Below are 9,936 nucleotides of genomic sequence, written 5' to 3' on the forward strand. Positions count from 1 at the left end.
GGCGACGGGACGCTGGATGCTAGCTTACTTCACCAGAAAATAAATCCCGGGACACCACAAACTTCAGCCACATGATGAGTCCACCCTCTAGTTCTTTCTGTCTCTATAGGGAAGTATTTGTGGAAAAGTCTGACTTTTGACCATCTTGCATGTGCTGTATCCAGCAGCTTTTCATTTCCATAATAGCAGGGCCTCAAAATAAAGAAACATTACCGAAAAAGTGGCAAAGGCTACCATCCTTTTCTGAAAGGTATGGTAGCCTAGTAAGCTTTATTACTCAAATAAATATTGTCACAAAATAAGGTTATGTGTTATAAATTAATTGAGTATATGAATGGAACACTCACCCAGACCTTCTTACATGTTGGTGTAATATTGTCACAGTTGCATGCACGGTACTTGCTTTTTCCCCACAGAGAGGGTAGGTCCACCTCTCTGACCCAGTACCATCGGGGACCTGCACAGTTAGAGTTCAGCTACTGTGTCAGACTGATGAGATGGAAGTTCAGTTCTATGTTAGTTACACTGACTGTTCTTTGTGTTTTATTTTTCCTGATATAGCAATGGGCATCGTTTTGTTAGCAATTAAATACACTCTGACATTCAAGTGTAAAACAGATAGGAGATAAATCCGAAGAGTTCACAGGACCATGGCTGAGTTGAATTTTGTAAATTACAATATAGGATTATAATCTGATTAATAATCTGGGATTATACTTGTGTGGTGTGGGGGGGGGGGGGGGGGGGGGGGGGTGATTTCACCTTGGACTCAAAACTGGACAGATTACCTGCAACAACAAACCTCAATCTAAAATGTCTAAGGGGCCATCAGATATGATGGAGGAACTGGGCCTAGTAGATATTTGGCAGCAATTCCACCCTGAGAGAGACCTCACTTTATATCCCAAGTACTTGAGAGTTATTTGAGGATAGACCTTCTCTGCTTATCGAAAACTGAACTGCACAGAGTAAAAGAAGTACAAATCCATGTTTCATTTGTTGTTATACCATTTTTAGATTTTAAGCTATCTCACTGTTCTGCTTTGGTTCATATGAAAAATTATTTCTCAACCTTAGTTTACATTATGTGTGACAACTTATAACAGCTACTCTTCTCAGATGGCCGTCACATATCACTGAAAAGCTGAGATTCCAGGCTTTCAGAAAAAGTATGGTAGCCCTTTCCACTTTTTAGGGTAACGACCAACTCTTCTGGCTGACCGTCTATAAATGTTCTGTAATTTCCCCACAATGCACTATGATTTTTGCCACAAAATCAGTGTGCATCAGTTTCCGGTAAAGACAATACCGGCGATTTTTTTTCCCCCTGTTTTCATCAAATCAAATCAATTTCATTTATATAGCGCCAAATCACAACAAAAGTTGCCCCAAGGCGCTTCCATATTGTAAGGCAAAGCCATACAATAATTACCAGAAAAACCCCAACTCTCAAAACGACCCCCTGTGAGCAAGCACTTGGCGACAGTGGGAAGGAAAAAACTCCCTTTAACAGGAAGAAACCTCCAGCAGGAACAGGCTCAGGGAGGGGCAGTCTTCTGCTGGGACTGGTTGGGGCTGAGGGGAGAAAGGAAAATACATGCTGTGGAGGGAGCAGAGATCAATCACTAATGATTAAATGCAGAGTGGTGCATACAGAGCAAAAAGAGAAAGAAACACTCAGTGCATCATGGGAACCCCCAGCAGTCTAAGTCTATAGCAGCATAACTAAGGATGGTTCAGGGTCACCTGATCCAGCCCTAACTATAGCTTTAACAAAAAGGAAAGTTTTAAGCCTAATCTTAAAAGTAGAGAGGGTGTCTGTCTCCCTGATCCGAATTGGGAGCTGGTTCCAGAGGAGAGGAGCCTGAAAGCTGAAGGCTCTGCCTCCCATTCTACTCTTACAAACCCTAGGAACTACAAGTAAGCCTGCAGTCTGAGAGCGAAGCGCTCTATTTGGGGTGATATGGTACTATGAGGTCCCTAAGATAAGATGGGACCTGATTATTCAAAACCTTATAAGAAGAAGAATTTTAAATTCTATTCTAGAATTAACAGGAAGCCAATGAAGAGAGGCCAATATGGGTGAGATATGCTCTCTCCTTCTAGTCCCCGTTAGTACTCTAGCTGCAGCATTTTGAATTAACTGAAGGCGTTTCAGGGAACTTTTAGGACAACCTGATAATAATGAATTACAATAGTCCAGCCTAGAGGAAATAAATGCATGAATTAGTTTTTCAGCATCACTCTGAGACAAGACCTTTCTAATTTTAGAGATATTGCGCAAATGCAAAAAAGCAGTCCTACATATTGTTTAATATGCGCATTGAATGACATATCCTGATCAAAAATGACTCCAAGATTTCTCTAGACACCATGTTTAGACACCATGTTTCTAAGATTTGTGGGGCTAAGTACAATAACTTCAGTTTTATCTGAGTTTAAAAGCAGGAAATTAGAGGGTCATCCATGTCTTTATGTCTGTAAGACAATCCTGCAGTTTAGCTAATTGGTGTGTGTCCTCTGGCTTCATGGATAGATAAGCTGAGTATCATCTGCGTAACAATGAAAATTTAAGCAATGCTGTCTAATAATACTGCCTAAGGGAAGCATGTATAAAGTGAATAAAATTGGTCCTAGCACAGAACCTTGTGGAACTCCATAATTAACATTAGTCTGTGAAGAAGATTCCCCATTTAAATGAAAAAATTGTAATCTATTAGATAAATATGATTCAAACCACCGCAGCGCAGTGCCTTTAATACCTATGGCATGCTCTAATCTCTGTAATAAAATTTATGGTCAACAGTATCAAAAGCAGCACTGAGGTCTAACAGAACAAGCACAGAGATGAGTCCACTGTCTGAGGCCATAAGAAGATCATTTGTAACCTTCACTAATGCTGTTTCTGTACTATGATGAATTCTAAACCCTGACTGAAACTCTTCAAATAGACCATTCCTCTGCAGATGATCAGTTAGCTGTTTTACAACTACCCTTTCAAGAATTTTTGAGAGAGTTCTCATGCAGATAGTTTTTGATATGTTCCACTGTGCAGCAACTCATATGGGAAAGGACAGGGCCCTTGGGATCAAGAGATGATACTACAGATTCCCACACAAAGAAAGATTACAACAATTCTCTAAGCAAACCAGCGAGCGTCCCTCGTGGATCGCTGACAAAAACTTGTCCTCGGGATGTTGTGATGTTTCGTAATGTAAAGTCACTTTTTTGGAGGTCAACGCTGTCTTACAAAAGTGGGGAGGGGCAACAAACAGTTTCACAGGCATACTGGCCTGTCTCCAAAAAGCAATAGAAAAACTGGGATTACTGCTGGCACAGAGGGAGCGCCGCTTCAATTTCTGTACAGGACGCCATTACATCACTACATCTTCACGCATCAAATACTTTTCAGATGCTTTACAAATGTTTGACCCGATAACTCACATTAGTTGCCGAAAAGTTCTATAATTAATATGACCTCTTTATACGTCAGTTTTATTTAGTTTGAGTGATAACTGGAGCTAAAACTAACCTGCAGGCAGAAACGCAGGGTTCGATTCCCGAACTTCCTCCAGACTCACCGCTGAGTTCTGCTCTGCATCACTCTGCTGTCTTCTGCGCACGAAAATTGGCGCAATTTTAATGTTGTCAGTGGAACAACGAGTCTTTTTTTCCTGCAGCGGTTTGTCAGTCATGTTAAGCCATCTTAAAAACAAAACAAACAGCAAAAGGTCTGGATTAGCGACAGCTACTTTAAAAGTTTACACGTCGAGGTTTTTTTTAAACACAGCGGCACTTTTTGGGATGACGTCTAAATCGTGCGCCAAATGCTCGCCGGAGTCAAAGATCGTGTTTGCATGGACAACTCACTCGGAGACTTTTTTTTTTATTTTTCTTCTAATCCCACAGCAGAAGTCCAGCAAAACCAGATTCATTTTGGATCAAATGCAAAATAAAATCCCTCTTTCCCTGTGACATTATCTGCTTACCAGCTGTTATCAGCATTCAGCTTTGAGTTAAATGTTGCTACAGTGCGTCCGGAAAGTATTCCTTCACTTTTTCCACATTTTGTTAACAGCTTTATTCTAAAATGGAGTAAATTCCCCTTTCCCCTCCAAATTCTACTCAGAATACCCCATAATGACAATGTGAAAACTTCTTTTTATTTCTGCAAAATAATAATTTCATTTTCATTTATTTATTTATTTGAGACAGGGACAGTGCACAATATACATCCTTAAATAGGAGAGATGCATTATGCCAGGTTGTAGCATGCGTGCTAATTTCCACCTGTAGTCCCTAGACAGGCTGATGAAAAACAATTAAAAAAAGGAAATTTACAATATATTACATTACATTTTAAAAACTGCAGACACTGTGTCCAAAGCACATGACATTAGATCACACTATGGTTACATGTCTGACCCCAGAGCAACCAGTTTTTAACCAGTCGTGAAAAAGTGTAAAAGTTTGTACAAGAAATGAGTTCAATTGGTAACATATTCCACTGGCGCATGGCCACACAAGAGAACACTGAGTTCCCAAAAGTTTTTCTACGTCTGGGAATCCTGCACTCACCTCGAACCATCGACCGAGTGGCTCGAGATGTTGTTTCCGAGTTCAAGGATATGAAAGTTTGTAATGGCGGAGCAGCAGTGCCATGAATGGTTTTAAACAACAAACATAAATTTGAGTACATGATTGAATTTTCAAAGCTCAGAATATTATACTTTGGGAGTATGTGACAATGATGAAATAAACGTTTTTTTCTTATCATGAATCTTGAGAGAGCTTTTATAAAGTGATTGAAGAGGCCTAAGGGCAGTTTTCACCCCTGTGACCAACTTGTCATACAGTAGCGAAAATGTGGTATAATCATTGCATTAAGATATACATTAGAAGCTTCAATGGTAAGAGAGTTTCGAATATATCTATAATTTGACAAATTAAATTTTAAAGTGTTTGTTATCTTTTTAACATGTTTCTTAAATTCAAATTTGAATCAAGTATTATACCCAGATATCTATATTGATCAACATTATGAATTTTCTGACCACCGATTAAAACTTCAGGACATTTCTGAAGTTTATTTCGGTTTGTAAAAAACATAGATACCGTTTTTTTCAACATTTAAAGTAAGGCAGGAATTTTTTAACCAATGAGAAACCAACTTCATCTCTCTTGTTAGTTTTTGAGGTACCTCCTCCACGGTTTTTCCATTTTTCCATGGGTATACACTACAGTGTCATCAGCATACATAATTGTTTTAACATTGCAGACAGATGGAAGATCATTAATATAAAGTTCCCAATAATAAGAACCTAATAAATCACATGAAAATTCAGTAAGGTATATCTTATATATTATATTCCAATTCTAATGTGGAACTACACTAGTATACTAAGGTATATCTAAATATCTAAAAAGGAAGAGTAAAATAGAAGAGTAGAAAAGAGTAGAGTAGAGCTACTTAGGTGCCTGGTCTTGAGAACAGGGATGGTAGGTTGAAAAGCTTTTTATTTATTATTGGTTGAAATAAAAGGATCAATAAATTGAATAGTTTTGACTGTGTTGATTGCTTTGTCTCCAAAGTAAAGGTCAAACAAGGTCAACATCCATTGAATTCTATGACGTGACATATGTTACCGTGTAACATGATAACTAAGCATGACAGATAATGCAAACGATTCCTTTTTAGAACCCCATTAACCCAAACAATAATTTGCATACTTTTTTACTGAAATTGGAGCAACTTTAATATTTGACCCCTGGACAAATTGAAATTGACCTTTGTCACCAGTTTTGCTGTTTTGACCCCATAACTCTAGAACATTCCATCATAGATAGTCCAAACTACACCTTTTTGGAATCGTTATGATCAGACAAGTAATGTGATATAGTTTTCAACATGATTGAAGCATTTTTAAAGTTTGACCTCTGTGTAATTCTTCATTGATCTTCTACATGGCTACAGCTACCACCCTGGGATGGCTATCATACATTTTGTGTAGGCCATGATACACTGAGGCTGGATTCTAAGTGTTGTTTTTTTCCCCTTAAGTGGTACCGAAAACCTGCTTGGCCTATGGAATATCTGGCGTAAATACCAGGTGTCATGTTTGGCAGAAACCAGGCACCATCGCTACAGTGAAGCATGGTGGTGGCAGCATCATGCTGTGGGGATGTTTTTCAACGGCAGGAACTTGGAGACTAGTCAGGATTGAGGGAAAGATGAATGCCGAAATGTATAGCGACATCCTGGATGAAAACCTGCTCCAGAGCGTGCTTGACCTCAGACTGGGGTGACGGTTCATATTTCAGCAGGACAATAACTCTAAGTACTCAGACAAGATACCAAAGGAGTGGCTTCAGGACAACTCTGTGAATGTCCTTCAGTGGCCCAGCCAGAATCCAGAACTGAATCTGATTGAACATCTCTAGAGAGATCTAAAAATGGCTGTGCACTGATGCTCCCCATCCATCCTGAAGGAGCTTGAGAGGTGCTGCAAAGAGGAATGGGCAAAACTTACGAAAGATAGGTGGGCCAAGCTTGTGGCATCATATTCATATACAATTGCTGCCAAAGGTGCATCAACAAAGTATTTGAGCAAAGGGTGTGAATATTACATGTGATCTCTTAGTTTATTTTTCATAAATTTGCAAATATTAAAACTTTGTTCTTGTCATTAAGGGGTATTGTGTGTAGAATTTTGTGGGAAAAATAATTTACTCCATTTTGGAATAAGGCTGTAACATAAAATGTGGGAAAAGTGCTGTGAATTCTTTCTGGATGTATGTGTTATGTAACATTTTGTATTTTGATTTCAGGAATGATTCTGGGCCACTTCCAAAATGAAACCACTTTTTTTTCCCGTCCTGGTCCATCGGCTCACCAAATGTTATTGAAATCCGTTCATTCTTTTCGTTATACCTGCTAATAAATGACAGTGCACCCTGCTCAGCATGCCGCTCTCGATGGCATTGTGGGATAGCTCGCCGGACTACTTTCGCATGACCTAGCGCTGAATTTGCCGACATGAGAAGATGCTGTTGGATGAGTGTGACTTCAGACAACTTTATTGATCCTAAAAAAGGGCAATTAAGTTTACACTCCAATTACCTCAGACAAGATACAGCACTTAATCCACAATTACTACTTGTTTACCGTAATAATGGCACACATCAAAATTAAAGACAGTACATATACATTTGACATTGTTTATGTGCACTAAACGTGAAGCAGTCTGTCATCCGAATTGAGGTAAAATGGGTGAAGGCCGCTGCAACTGTAAGTCGCGCCGCCGAGACCAGCTTGAGAGAGGACGAGGCCTACCGCAGGGAGGGAGGGGCAGAGAGTGGTCCAGTGTCCAGACAGACAGCCCAGAAGGCCGCGTGAGGCGCCATCGACAGGTCTTATCTGTCCATCCTGGGGGGGATCCCAGTCCAGAATCAGTCCACCAGAGTCTCAAGGTCCCACAGTCAACATCTCAGGACTGGGAAGGGAGGGAGCAAGAGGGGGGAGAGACGAGGAGCGAGGCTATCAGGAGTGTTCCTTGGGGGGAGGATTTTATCCCAGCGGCCTTGAAGGACAGCTGGTGTTTGGAAACCTAATAGATATCCAGATTAACAGACGCCTGGAAGATTCCACAGTCTGAAACTTCAGAGTGGCTCCCAATACATCTGAATAGAGGAGAGATGTGGTCTTACAGACTATCAAAGCTGTTTTCCAGTGCAGCCATTCTCCCCGAGAGGGATTCCAACGTGCGGTTGACACCCGCTGACTGAGCTGACACTGCCCTTCCAATCGAATCAATCATGTTGGGCAGCCTGGACGGGCCGATTAATGCCGCCTCCACCTTCTTAATTTTCCGGTAGACCAGTGCTGTGGCCGCTCCACACAGCAGAAACCCAGTCACCACAGCTCCAAATAAGTAAACATCTTCAATGTCCTCCACAGACGATGTGTACAGGCACGACTTGCCATCTCCAGCTGTCCATCACGTAACCCGCCATGTGTCCCGGCAGGACAGGTCGGGTCCTCCGCTCCCGAGTGTCTTGTGGAAAAAATAGTATCAATTGTGTTCAGAGACCACTAGATCAGATCCATTTTGCTGTTTTCCAGCGGAGCAGGGCTGGCAGCCTCACAGACAAAACACGCTAAGGGAGAGTGGAGATGCGACCGCCCTCGTCGGAGTCCCAAGCACAGATTGACTTATGATCATTTAGGCGTAAAAACACACGAGATACACAAGTTCTTGTGTCAAATATACTCCTGTTTTGTTACCCATAAAAACGCACTGTCATTGCACGTCTCGGAACTATTTTTTGCATAGGAATTCATCAAGCACGTCGGCCATGGGCACATACTAACACAGAATACCCAGAAACGGGTTAGTTGTTTGTCCAAAACGAGACTTTTAGCTAAGTTAGTGGCGCTCATGAGAGTATGATAGCAGTGGTTACCTTCTTGTTGGAGATAATAAATTGAGAAGAATGACATAAAAAAATGTATAAAATGACATAAAAATGTCAACTATCAAACTGAAGTTGTGAAGTGAGGTTTGTGTCTTCTTTGGTTTCAACTTTCCCATGTAGAGGCGTGCCAATCCGGTATTTCACAATCAGCCCAAAATATCGGCCAAAGTTGGTGTTATCGATTAATTGGGGTTCGGCAAGTAGTCATGTTATGAGCGACGTATATTTTCCTTTATGGATTAGACTTTTTTTTTTGAGTTGGTGTTTGGCTGGATGGCAAAGTTAGTGGAGTACAGTATTTCTTAGTAATAAAGTATTAAAATAACTTAAGATTAGATAAAAGGCTTATCGGACATGAAAATAAACTGTACCAGCACTACCACTTCACATTCTTCATCATCATGACCTTTTTCTCGTCACGCTTTATAAAAAGGGTCTAGATCCAAGCACATTTTGTGGGGACAGTGCCGTTTATTTCTTAAACTGAACATTAATTAGGCTGACCACTTATCATTGCGCCCACGTTCACAGGATGCACAAAATTTTATTTTAGCCACGGAAAAAGCAAGACTTCATCAAGTACCATATAATTTACAACACATGGTAGTTTTTGTGCCCCTTTTTTAAATTATAGAACCCTCTGGTGGCCATAGCTTGTATGTAGCCAATCTGTTGTGTCCAACTCCCGCGGAGGTCTGTCTGGAGTCTAAACCACATACATACATAGTACATACCACTACATACATCGTATGCTTCTTGTGCCTGATTTTTGTCGTTCCTTTGTGCAGTTTCGGAGACGTGTAGGTGGAAGTTTATTCCTCAGCTGTGGAAAAGAGAGGTCTGCTGAATCAGAGAAACCAGAATTCAAATAAACACTGTCGCACCACCACAACCCTACAGAAAAGATTTTGTATGAATTTAGCTGCTTAAGAAAGAGTGGGTTATGACATCAGCAAAATAAATGAGCTTCTCAGTGTATGTGCCTCAGGTTTCCCACATCAGATCAGGTCAGGTCTGAGAGCAGCTACACCAGTCCAGCATGATGGTGGATTTTTTTTTTTTTTCTTCCCGGCCTGTCAATAATTATGAAAATGACGCTTTAACTTAAACAGTGGTGCTACAGTTTTACAACTGCTTTCGTGATCCAGACAGGCAGAATACCAGCACCCACACCCATTCCTGCTTTAAAGAGGCGATTCCAGCATTAACAATGGTTAAAATTTCCAATCACAAGCAAGGTCAAACGTATTTTATTTAAATATAAAATTCCCCCTCAGCCAGACTTTACAGTTTTTAAACAGGGTGCATTGACAATATGACAGTCTTCCTTCACCAGATGCATACAAAAACACTCTGTGAATATTTGAGGGATTAAAGCACTGTTAATTTGGTTGTCCATAAGAAAAGTCAAATGCAGTAATACTTGGTGACGATCACCAATGTTTGTGCACGCTACAAACA

Source organism: Thalassophryne amazonica, chromosome 15 (assembly GCF_902500255.1).
Source record: "Thalassophryne amazonica chromosome 15, fThaAma1.1, whole genome shotgun sequence".
Lineage (NCBI taxonomy): Eukaryota > Metazoa > Chordata > Actinopteri > Batrachoidiformes > Batrachoididae > Thalassophryne > Thalassophryne amazonica.